Consider the following 12124-nt stretch of genomic DNA (forward strand, 5'->3'; position numbering starts at 1 on the left):
CGAACTAGTTCTCCTGAAATGTGCTGTTTTGTAATTTGAGGAAATTCAAGGCAGCTTTTTGACATAATTTCAAAGAACTTTACCCCAATGAATACAGATAATTTATTTAAAGTAGTTTATTTAAATGACTAGCAATGGTGCAGTGTTCTCTGATGTAAATTCAAGCAATATTCATAACATCACATTATGCAAGTTATTACTCCCCGAGATGTTCAGTTTTTTCGCCTCAAATTAATAGCATATATGCCTACAATCAAAAGATTAGGATACCACTCAAATCAAAATCTTACAATGGACCCTCAGGCTGTGTGCACACGCTGCGGATTCTGCTGCGGATCCGCAGCGGATTTGGCCCTGCAGATCCGCAGCAGTTTTTGCTGCGGTGTACAGTACCATTCTAACCTATGGAAATCAAAAACCGCTGTGCACATGCTACTGAGTTTTCCGCGCGTTTTTTTCTGAGGTTTCAAATCCGCAGAAAGAATTGCATGTCAATTCTTTCTGCGGATTCCGCAGCGGTTTACAATCTCCTCCATTGTGGATATGATAAACCGCAGGGCAAAACCGCAGGCTAATCCGCAGAGAAACCGCAGGTCTTTTGACCTGCGGATTTTATCTGCGGATTTTGCAAAAATCTGCGCTGATGAATCCGCAGCAGAATCCACAGTGTGTGCACACAGCCTCAAAAAGTAAAAGCAACAATAAACAAAATATCAGAAATAATGAGTTTTATCAGATTGAGTGCATTCATCACTTGATGAGTGAATACTGTATGACACTATGACATAAAAATAAAAACAAGTGAAGCAAAGTGCACTCGTGTTTATATGTACAGTTACAATCAAAATTACTCAACCCTCATTGCAAACTAGGTTCATTTGGAAAATGTACAAATATTCTGCTCTTTTCATTAAACCAAATCAAACAAAAAAATGTAAATTGCTCAACACATCTAACATAGCAAGTGGTTTCTCCAAACTCACCACAAAATGCTACTTCTAGTGACTACTACAGTCTCAGAATTATCCATCCTCATTATAAGCATCCAAATACTTGGTAGAGCTCCCTTTTGCTGTTATGACCGTCTGCAAACGTGATGCATAATCTGACACCACCTTCTGGCAGTGTTCCTTCGCGATCTTTGCCTCTTCCTCATGGCCAATTCCCACCAGTTGACTAATATTCTTGTGTTTGTGGGCTGCAACCACCTTCATCATATCCCACAAAGCATTTCTATTATGTTGAAGTCTAGCTACTGTGACAGACACTCCAGAATCTTCCAGGACTTCTTCTGAAATCAAGTGTCTGAGGACTTTGAAATATGTTGGAGACTGCTGTCCTTTTGGAAGGTTGAATGACACCCAAGCTTCAGCTCCTTCACAGAAAACATAAAATTTTACTTTAGAATTTTCTGATACTTGAATAAATCCATCTTTCTCAGCATCACAAAGCCACACTTCACAGTAGGCAGGGTGTTCTTTTCAGCTTGTATTTCAATCTTTTTCCCTCCAGGCATAATGCCGATCCATAAACCCCCACATTTTCAGTTTTGTTTCATCGCTCTACAATATAGAATCTGAAAACTTCTGTTGTGTATTTACATCATAGTTAAGCCTACTTGTGGTTTGGGGTCAATAGAAATGTATGCCCAGACATGGAGCCCTTCAGTGTTTACTATGTAAACTGAAACCTCAATGGCTGCTGCCGCTAGATTTTCCTGCAGGTCTTTTATAGTCACTAGAGGTTTTTTTTTTTACATCTTATGGAAGCCATTGATAGCTTTTTTTTGCCATGTTCTGGTAGTGTAGCCAGTGTTCCTTTAACTTTAAACTTGGGAACTAACTTACAGCTATATATCTAGGAACATTTATTGTCTTTGCTGTCTTTTTGTATCATTTTTCTTCTTTTTGCAATTTTTCTCTTAACTTTTTGGACCATTCTCTTGACAATCTAAGAATATTAATTAACAAGAGACCATTCCCCATGAGGAAGCAGTGAAGATTCCACAGGAACACTTCCAGAAGCTGCTGTGTGGCTATACATCACAAGTGCAGCAGGTCTGTACAGCTAAACAGAGCTCTACTAAGTACTAAAGATGCTTGTCATGAAGGGGTTCAATAATTCTAAGACTACCGTATTCATTAATCCCTTCACCCACTCAAGGTTGTTTTCACGTTCATGATAAAGCCAAATTTTAAATTTCTGACCAGTGTCACTCTATGTGCTAGAAGTAGAAAATCTGGAGAGCAAAAAAAAAAAAAAAAAAAGCACAAATAGGGTCTTAACTGGTTAAAAATAAAGTGCACCGGGGAGAGATACACTCATCTTGTTTTGTTGCCCAAAGACAGCGCAAATTTGGACACATACACTCGGTTTCAACAACTTTATGTGCTAAATAACTCTGGAACGCTTCAACGGATTGCACTGATCCGGAGAATGTTTCTTCGTGACATATTGTACTTCATGAAAGTGGTAAAATATGATCAATATGACTTGCGTTTATTGGTGAAAAAATTTTAACATTTGGAAGCAATTTTCAAACTTTCAATTTTTATGACCTTAAACCAGAGAGTTATCTCAAACAAAATAGTAAGTAACATTTCCCACCTGTCCACTTTATATTAGCACAATTTATGAAAGAAACTTTTTTTTTTGCTTGTAAGGTAGAATGGTTAAATGTGTCATTTTTAAAACAAATTTTACAAACCCATTTTTTTAGCGACCACGTCACATTTCAAATGACTTTGAGGGGTCTATATGACAAAAAATACCGCAAAATGACAGCATTCTAAAAAATGCCCAGTAAAGGTGCTCCAAACCACATTCAAGAAGTTTATTAACACTTCAGGTGTTTCACTAGAACTGAAGCAATGTGGAAGGAAAAAATGAACATTTAACTTTTTTTTTTTTACACAAAAATGTTCTTTTAGCCCCAAATTGTTTTATTTTCGCAAGGGTAACAGGAGAAAATGGATGCCAAAATGTTTTGTGCAATTTCTTCTGAGTATATCAATACCAGATATATAGGAGAAATCTACTGTTTGGGAGCATGGCAGAACTAGGAAAGGAAGGAGCACTGTTTGACTTTTTTTAAAGCAAAATTGGCTGGAATCAAGAGCAGATGATATGTCACGTTTGGAAAGACCCTGATGTGCCTAAACAGTGAAAACCCCCAACAAGTAACCCCATTTTGGAAAACATAACCCTCAAGGAATGTATTCAGATGTGTGGTGAGCACCTTCAACCCTCAGGTGCATTTACAGAAAATCATATTTTTGCCACAATAAAGTTCTTTAAGCCCCAATTTTTCTTATCCTCAAAAAGGTAACAACAGAAAATGGACCCCAAGATTTGTTGTGCAATTTCTCCCGAGTATGCTGAAACCCACGTGGGAGAAAACTACTGTTTGGGCACACGACAGGGCTCAGAAGACAAGGAGTGATGTTTTGGAATGCAAACTTTGATGGATGGTCTGCGGGTGTCATGTTACGTTTGGAGAGCCCCTGGTGTGACTGAACAGTGGAAACGAAACCCTCCACAAGTAACTCTATATTAGAATTAATCATGCGTTTCCTGGTGTGTGAATTTAATAATATCATGTTGGCATATGTGCTTTATGTACATCAGGGTGGCATACATAATTAATTTAGCAGTCCATGGATGTGTGGTAGTTTGAAGCATTCCTTTAGACACAAACCAGGTTTGTCGGAACAGGTGTCGCATTGCTAAGTGGTATCCTTGTATATCCCCCTTTTGAAACACACTTGGCACCTCTTTTGCGACCTTCCTTTCTTGTTTTAGGGACCTCAAGTGGGAAAAGTTGGTCTGGTACGATACGAACACCTTCAGTTCCGGAAGTACTGGTGCTCGCTCCTTCCTGAGCTCCAAAGATTAGGGCCTCGATTACTAACTCCTGGAACTGAAGGTACATACCAGTCTTGCATGCACATTGTGATAGCACGTAAGCACTGTACATTGCCATCTTTATGACGTGCACTGCCAGCTTCTTGTACCACACCTTGGCTTTTCTCCTAGCACTGTACTACTGGAGGACTTGATGGACATCCCTTTTGTCCTTATACTTGACCACCAGCATGTTGTCACTACATTGGGCTCTGCTCTCACCCTCTCTGAGCAGCTGGCCAATTTGTGTATTAGGGAAGACTCTGATTTTTGAGGACAGTACCACAGGCTGCAGTAGCTCGTGCAGAGAGGGACTTGAAGATTGGAATGCTGGTATGAAACTTATCTACATAGAGGTGATGTCCTTGATCCAGCACAATTTTCCCACTCACTCTGAGGACAGAGGGACATTCAGGGGGTTCAATCTGGGTGTCTTCCCTTCATAAACTCTAAACCTGTGGGTGTACCCTGAAGTACTCTTGTAAGATGGATGGGACCGGAGGTACCTCTCTTGTGTCAGTTCCGGAATGGTTGGGGCTGTCACCATTGTTTTGTGTGGGAAAGCTTTGCAACCCGGACCGACTGTTACACTTGACAGCAAGGGGTGTGACTAAGATAAAATGGCCTGGGCACGGGAAAGAGAGAGGAGACTTGGCGGGAAGACAAAGCGCAGCAGGGGAAGTTTGGTGCTCGGTCCTCTGAGCACCGTGACAGCGCAGCCCCGCGCCATAGATTCCCTGCGGCCAGGTACAGTGACTAGACATCTGCAGTGTGCCCGTTGGCTCCCGCAACCTAAAGGTGCTAAATGCTCCGGGCCAGTTGTTACCACACGCGTGCCGCCTAAGAAAGACCGGGTGGCTAATCTAGAACTGTGCCCTTCCTTACCAGCATACTACTGTCTGGCTGCATCATGCTCTGGCAGTATTAGAGACTACGCTGCAATTCGCACAACATATCCTGGACCCAGGACCCCGCACAAGACAGCGAGGACTCATCGCAATCGCCGGGAACTGGAACATCAACTTCTCCCCGCACAAGACGAGGACTCATTGCCACCGCCAGGAACCGGATCATCTTCTTCAGGATGACCCCAGAATCATCACATGCCAGTTGCATAGGTGCCACCGTTGGAACCTAAGACTCTGCAGTCAGGAAGCCATCGGACTGATAAGATAACCCTTCATGAACAGTTGCTTTACTTATTACGATTGCTATTCCACCCTGCACACATACTGTGCTCATATCACTTGCCATACCCCTGCCCCTACTTGCCACTTAAATAAAATCAATGTTAACCCTTGCTCTGCTTGTTGTGCATTACTACAGCAACGTTGTGCTCCGTCACAACTCTTTACAGTATGGGTGTAAGGCAGTCCATGACCATAGAGGCCCTTCTGGCATTTGCCTGAATTTCCAGTTGGTCAGTCCGGCCCTGCTTGCACACATGAGACCACATGATGGGGCACAGAATTAAAGTCTTTAGTTGGAATATAAGAGGCCGGTTGGAGGGAACACGGAAAACGACGATTATGGAATATGTTAGGAGAAGTCCGGATGTGATGTGCCTCCAAGAGACACATTTACTTTGGGAGACGGTGGAAGTGTTGAAGAGGAGGTGGATTGGGAGGGCATAACACTCCACATACTCTTCGTATGCTAGGGGGGGTCTCCTTACTGATAGGAGCATCTACGCCTTTTGAGGAAATTGAAAATCATATAGATAGTGAAGGTCAGTATGTCTTTGTAATTTGCAGGATTTATGGGCAGTCACTGTGTATAGTGGCTATGTATATATCTGGGAAAAAGGTTCAGGAGGTCTTTGAATTATGTAAACGGGGCATGGGATTACCATTGCTGATTATTGGGGATTTTAATAATGTTATAGATGAGGGGTGGGACAGACAAACAGGGAGTGGGCAAGGGCACTAGGAAACTGTCGTCATTTGGGAATAATATGAAAGAGCTGGGGATGGTAAATTTGTGGAGAGTGAGGAATGAGAATGAAGTATGCTATTCTTGCTACTCTGTGACTCATGGGTCTCTTTCAAGAATAGATATGACATTGGGGAATGAACTAATGACACAAATGATTTGCGGAGTAGAATACCCCCCAAGAGTGATATCGAACAACAAGCCTATAGAGGTGTCTATTAAATGGACAGGAGGGAGGATTGGACGGGGGTGGGTGGAGACTGCACCCGTTATATGGCTTGAACATGTCAATATGGATCCCATTAATAGGGAAATGAAAGAATATTGGCAATTTAATGAAGGTAGTGCTGATAAACAAGTAGTCTGGGATGCCATGAAAGCTTTTTTGAGGGGTCTTCTGCATTGGGAGATATCTAAATGTAAGTCCAAAACTAGGTTAGAGGATAGGGCCGTCATAGAGGCACTGGAGAGGGCAGAAATGGACACGGTGACGAACACATCAGTGGAAAATCAAAAAAAGCTTAGGGGAGCCCAGGAAGAGGTCAATAAGATACATATAAAAAAAGCGAAGAAAAGGAGAGCTTTCCAGAAAACACGATTCTATGAGGAAGGGGAAAGAGTGGGTCATTTACTCTTGGTAGTGACGGCAGCGCAGAAAGAGTCATCATATGTATATAAACTAAGGACTGAAGGGGGGACTGCGATGAGATAGTGGACACAGAGGGCATTTTGGGGGAATTCAGAAGGTTCTATAAACAACTGTATTCCTCTGGGTTGGGGTTCTCATCAGTGGAAATAGAAAGATTTCTTGGGGTGGTGGGACTTCCCAGTATTAAGGATAGTGATAGGAAGAGGTTGGAAGAGCCCATAAAGGAAGAAGAAATTGAAATAGCTATCATGTCAATGATGAATAATAGGGCCCCTGGGGAGCGGATGGACTCCCGGGTGAGATTTATAAGCAATTAATGAAGGTATCAATGACCAAATTGAAGGCAGTCTTTGAGGAGGGGTTGAAGGAAGGTGAGCTACCGGTGTCCATGAGAGAGGCGGTAGTGGTGGTTATTCCAAAGGAGGGCAGGGACCCAGAGCTGGCAGAATCCTATAGGCCCATCTCATTGCTGATGGTGGATGTTAAGGTTCTAGCTAAAATTCGGGCTAATCGTCTGGCAAGTGTGGTTCAGGACCTTGTTCATCCTGATCAGTCTGGCATTATGCCGAATAAATCTAAAGTTATATACTTGCGTAGGGTTGTGGTATCACTGGATGCGCGTAAAGCGTTTGATAGTGTTGAATGGCGTTATCTCTGGGAGGTCAAGAGAGGTCATGGATTTGGGCCGACTTTTATATCGTGGGTGCGGCTATTGTATACATTCCCAACTGCTAGGGTTAGAGTTAATGGGCAAATGTCTAGAAGCTTTAATCTTCATAGAGTGACCAGGCTGGGGTGTCCACTGTCTCTGTTACTTTTTGCATTGGTAGTGGAGCCCTTGGCGCAGACAATTAGAAATGCGGCCTCAGTCAAAGGGATTAGATATGGCCTAGTAGAGGAAAAAAATAGCCCTATATGCACACGATGTGCTACTTTTCTTGGAGGACTCCGGAGAGTCGCTGGTGGGAGTGATGAACATCCTTAAGACGTTTGGGAACATCTCGGGCCTAAAAATTAACTGGGAGAAATCTAACATTTCAGCTGTGGATGAAAGTAATGAGGATCTCCTGATAACGGGGGAGGGCAGTTAGTTGGCAATGGTCCGACAGTTTAAATATTTGGGTATCCAGGTGTCGCTCCCACTCTCGAGTTATGTGGACCTGAATCTAACTCCATTACTGGGCAAATTTAGGAATAAAATAGGGGAGTGGTGTAGATTACATCTGGGTAGAATAAACTTGATTAAGATGATTCTGATGCTCCAATTATTGTATGTGCTGCACAATATTCCCATATGGTTGCCTAAAAGATAGTTTCGTACCATTTATTCTATAGTTAGAGATCTTGTTTGGGGGAAAAAAAGAGCTGAGGATTAGGTTGGAAATGTTGCAGAGGCCCAAGTATGGGGGGGGGGGGGTCTGGCGCTTCCGAACCCTTGAATCTGCTATTTGGCTGCACCGGGTCACGGGTCAACAGATGAGGGGTTGGGGGGAAATAGGTGGTATGGGTTCAGTAGAGAGGATTTTGGTTCAGGTGCTGGGAAGGGGATCCACTGGTTCAGGGTTTGGGGGCAGGTAGTTTGAAACGGTGTTTCCCACTTTGACACTAATACATAAGGTATGGGAGGCAAGGGGGGTGGAACATCTGTCCAATTTTTCCCCAATATGGCAAAATGAAACACTGCAGGAGTTTGTTAAAATGGGGGATTTTAAAAATTGGAAGGCACTAGGAATATAATACATGGTCCAGGTACAGTATGTGCAAGGATTGCTATCTTTTGATAGGCTGCAGGAGACCTATGGGTTACCGGAGGCCTGTAGGTTTCAATATACACAGTTTAGACATTCTTATTAGTGATGAGCGAGTATACGCGTTGCTCAGTTTTCCCGAGCATGCTCGGGTGTCCTCTGAGTATTTTGGCGTGCTCAGAGTTTTAGTTTTTGTCTCAGCTGCATAATTTGCTGTTGCTGGACAGGCTGAATACATGTGAGGAATGCTTGTTTGTTAGGGAATTCCCAGCTGTTCATTTTCACAAAATTTTTTTTGTCTGCTGATTTGAATTTAATTAAAATTATCTGATACAAAAAAAAAAGGTTGATAAGTACTAGTGATGAGCGAGTATACTCGTTGCTCGGGTTTTCCCGAGCATGCTCGGGTGTCCTCCGAGTATTTTGGTGTGCTTGGAGATTTAGTTTTCGTCGTCTAAGCTGCATGATTTGTGGCTGCGATTTCACCGCGATTTTCGCGTGCGATATTCAAGCACTTTCCAAGTGATTTGAAGCATCTCTTGGAAAGTGATTGACAGGTTGGTCACACTCGTCAAACATAGTGTTTGACAAGTGTGACCAGGTTTTTACTATTGAGGCCGCCTATGCGGCATCAATAGTAAAAGATAGGATGTTAAAATGCTAAAAAAAAAAATAAAAAATCGGGGTATATTTACCTTCCGGCGTCCCGCGCTGCATTCCCGGGCCTCAGCGTTCCCAGTAATGCCTTGCGAGACCTGTGATGACGTAGTCTCGCGTTGCTATAGCGATCTCGCGGGACTACGTCATCACAGGGCCTTGCCGCAAGGCATTACTGGGAACGCTTAGGCCGGGATGGCAGCGCGGGACGTCGGAAGGTAAATATACCCCGATTTTTTATTCTTTTTTTTACAGGGGTATGGTACCCAGGGCCTGGAGGACAGTCTCCTCTCCTCCACACCGTGGGTACCAACCGCACATGAGACGCTTAACTTCCCACATGGTGGGCATAGCCACATGCGGGAAGTAAGCGATTCTCATGCATTCCTATGGGTGCGGAATCGCGGCAATTCTTTGCGATTCCGTACAAAAGAATGAGCATGCTGCGATTTTTTCCGCGATGCGATTCCGCCGCGGAAAAAAGCGCAGCATTAGCACAGCATGTGCGGAATGCCATAGGAGTGCATGGGGGGCGTTCTGTACACGATTTTTAAGCGTTTTCGCGCCAAAAATCGCGGCAAAAACGCTTAAAAATCGCTACGTGTGCACACAGCCTTATAGTTTCATAGTGAGCAATAAAAAAAAATCAGGTGGTGAATACACGCAAACAAACTACGGCTGTTTTGTGTCTACTGAGACTTCTTTTTTGCGTTTACAACTAATAAAACAAATAAAACTATACAAGTTTGATATTTCCACCTAATTTATGCATCAAATGAAAATCATAAAATTTAAAATATCCAAAAACAGCAGCACAATTGGTGTTTTTTTCTATTTCTATTCATAAAGTCTTAATCATTAGGTTTTAGGTACCCCAAAATGGGACTACTGACAAATACAATGTATCTTGCAAAAAAACAAAAACAAAACACTCACACATCTGTATCAACAACCAAATTAAAAAGTTATGGCTTTTAGAATGTGGTAAAAATGATAAATAAATGAATGAATAAATGTGTGGACACTGAGGCTACATTAAGCCTGATCTTTAAGGGGTCAATTTACTCCTAGAGTATATCATGGGGTGTAAATTTTCAAAATGGGGTCACTTTCTCTGCAGTTTCTCCTGGACTTGCTCCATATATTGTAAGCTACACTATGCGTCATTGCAAGCTTTATCTTTTTCAGCAATTTTTGCTACAGGAGCTCTTTTGTGGGATTGGGCCAGACAAGCTAGCTTTTGCTCCCAGCACCAATGGATCTCCTATGCCTTTATGACAGAGGGGCTATAAAATCTTTTATGAAAGTTTAACTGAATCTCCACCCAACTGGCCTGATCAACAGATTCCCTATGTTCCTCCTATTGCTTAGATCTCACACTGCGCAGTTTAAAGGGGATTTGTCACCCCATTTTTGGCCTATGAGCTGTGGCCACCGCCATCAGGGGCTTATCTACAGCATTCTGTACTGTAGATAAGCCCCCGATGTAACCTGAAAGATAAGAAAAAAAGAGTTAATTATATTCACCTCGGCGTTCGGTCCGGTCCGATGGGTGTCCCCGTCCCATCTGGCGTCTACCATCTTCATACGATGACGTCCTCCTCCTTGCTTCTAACTCAGCTCCTGCGCAGGCATACTTTCTCTGCCCTATTGAGGGCAGAGCAGAGTACTGCAGTGCGCAGGCGCCGGAGCTCTCTGATCTTTCCTGGCGCCTGCGCACTGCAGTAATTTACTCTGCCCTCAACAGGGCAGAGAAAGTACGACTGCGCAGGAGCCGAGGGAGAGGCAAGAAGGAGGACATCGTCGTATGAAGATGGGAGGCGCTGGACCGGACCGCAACACCCACCGCACACGACCCCACCCCCCGGTGCTTATAATCTAACGTGTTTTTATTATCTTTCAGGTTTCATCGGGGACTTATCTGCAGCATTCTGTAATGCTGTGGATAAGCCCCTGATGGCTGTGGCTGCAGCTGATAGGGCAAAAATTAGGTGACAGATTCCCTTTAAGCATCAGTCATATATTTCTCAGAATTGACCACTCCCTGAGGAAGCTTGAGTGAAACTCACATTGGAGTGTGCAGAGGCAGCAGTGTATCCACCATAAACCTGAGTCAGTATCACTTCTTGCTCTTTTATTTATTTCTGCATAGGTCTGCTATTAATTCCTTTTATTTTTCGATTGCCAGTGACTTTATGATTTCTATGGCACATGCATTTGATGTATTTAGCTTTGGGATTTTCCAGCAATTGACAATGTCCTTTTTCTCCACTCATGGTTAGTGGTTAGGTGAAGCCATTTATTGTCAAACTACTGTGTTTTCTGTCAAATGACCATGATCAAAAGTTCACATACCTCATTTCTTAATACTGTGTATTGCCCCCATCTAACATCACTGAGAGCTTGAAGTCTTTTGTGGTAGTTGAGGAAGAGGTTCTTGATTTTCTCAGATGGTAAAACTGTTCACTCTACTTGCCAAAAAACCTTGTTCCTGTAAATTCCTGAGCTGTCTAGCATGAACTGCACGCTTGAGATCTCCCCAGAGTGGCTAAATGATCTTGAGGTCAGGAGACTGAGATGGCCACTCCAGAACCTTCACTTTGTTCTGCTGTAGCCAATGACAGGTCGACTTGGCCTTGTGTTTTGGTTCATTTTCATGTTGGAATGTCCAAGTACGTCCCATGTGCAGCTTCCGGGCTGATGACTGCAAATTTGCCTTCAGTATTTGCTAATAATGTGCTGCATTCATATGTTCTTCGACTTTGACCAAGTTTCTTGTGCCTTTGTAGCTCACACATCCCCAAAACATCAGAAATCCACCTCCATGCTTTACAGTAGGAATGGTGTTCCTTTTATCATAGCCCTTGTTGACCTCTCATACTTGATTCCGAGCTTTCCTTTGCCCCCCACATTCGATCACTGGCTCGCTCTTGTCATCTGCACCTCAAAAACATTTCTAGAATTCGACCTTTTCTTACCTTTGACTCTGCAAAAACTCTTACTGTTTCTCTTAGTCATTTTCGTCTCGACTATTGTAACTCTCTTCTAATCGGTCTCCCTCTTACCAAACTCTCCCCTCTCCAATCTGTCTTGAATGCTGCAGCCAGGATCATATTCCTCACCAATCGTTACACCGATGCCTCTACCTTGTGCCAGTCATTACACTGGCTACCCATCCACTCCAGAATTCAGTATAAACTTATTACCCTCACTCACAAAGCCCTCCATGGCTCAG

Source organism: Dendrobates tinctorius, unplaced genomic scaffold (genome assembly GCF_039654945.1).
Source record: "Dendrobates tinctorius isolate UK_male_01 unplaced genomic scaffold, ASM3965494v1 ptg000001l, whole genome shotgun sequence".
In the NCBI taxonomy this organism is placed as follows: domain Eukaryota; kingdom Metazoa; phylum Chordata; class Amphibia; order Anura; family Dendrobatidae; genus Dendrobates; species Dendrobates tinctorius.